This window comes from Petaurus breviceps, unplaced genomic scaffold (assembly GCF_028583685.1).
Source record: "Petaurus breviceps papuanus isolate PSGF00001 unplaced genomic scaffold, PetGlider_PUasm1.0 225, whole genome shotgun sequence".
NCBI lineage: Eukaryota > Metazoa > Chordata > Mammalia > Diprotodontia > Petauridae > Petaurus > Petaurus breviceps.
Genome location: NW_027185889.1, coordinates 4898479 through 4899570, shown reverse-complemented (window position 1 = coordinate 4899570; position 1092 = coordinate 4898479).

The following is a 1092-nucleotide window of genomic DNA, read 5'->3' as shown; positions in this document are numbered from 1 at the left end:
CAAGGGGCCATCAAATTCAGTAAAAGGCATGAAACTGAGTGATTCAAAGACCCTGGGCAGAGGAAAGAAGGCAGATAGGGTGATTTTGGTGGGTCAGTAGGAAAGATGCCATCAGCTTCCCATTTTCTCTAAGGATAAAATATTACTGTCTCTGGAATCAGAGCTTTTCTGGAATTAAAGATGCTCTTCTCTTAGTCCATATTCAAAACTCCCTGGCCTCCCCCATTCCCTCTCACCTCCATCATTACCCATATCTCTCTGGTGCTACCTTCACCAAGTAAGACCTTAGCTTAAAAAGACCACAGTCTCCACCTACATCCTGTGCCATTACCAGTTGTCTTGACTCAGGCCATGCCAGTGGACTTTGATGACTCTGGAGGAGAGTGTGAGGCTGATGGCTTTGCACACTCCTGGCTCACTTAAATCCGATTCACTAGCAAGTCTAGACATCACCTTCATGACATCATTTGTCCTCTTCCAGAATGAAAGATGAACAACAAAACAAACATTGGACACCTGGTTGGGGAGCAGTATCTTCAAGCCAACACTCCTTCACTTTCCCTAATACACTCACAGATATAGAGTATCTGTTGTGTACTAGGCACTAGGGATATGAACGTACCACATTTCAAAGTATAGGTACTAAAAAAAAAATGCTTGTTGATTGCTAGATATAAAGACGAAAGTGCCCTCAAGGAGCTTACATTTTATTTAGGAGAGTAGAAAACATATACAGAGAAAAACAAGTAAAAACCATTTTAATGCAGGGGAGAATGCTAATACCTAGAGGAAAAAAAAATAAAGTCTTAGAGGCAGAGGTGAAACCTGTCTGGAGGGTTGTTGGAAACAAAGGGTTTGGAGAATAGGGTTAAGGAGGAAGGCCATTCCAGGAAGAGGGAAGAGCTAGTACAAAGACATGGTACTAGGAGATAGAATATTGAATCTAAGGAACAGCTAATAGGGCAGTTTATTTGTGAAGTAAAATTCATGAAACAAATTTGCAAAGGCAGATAAGAGCCAAACTGTGGAGTCTAAAGGCCAGTCTGTTAGAGTTTGTGTTGTGAGTTTATAGGATCATATATTTTGAGCTGG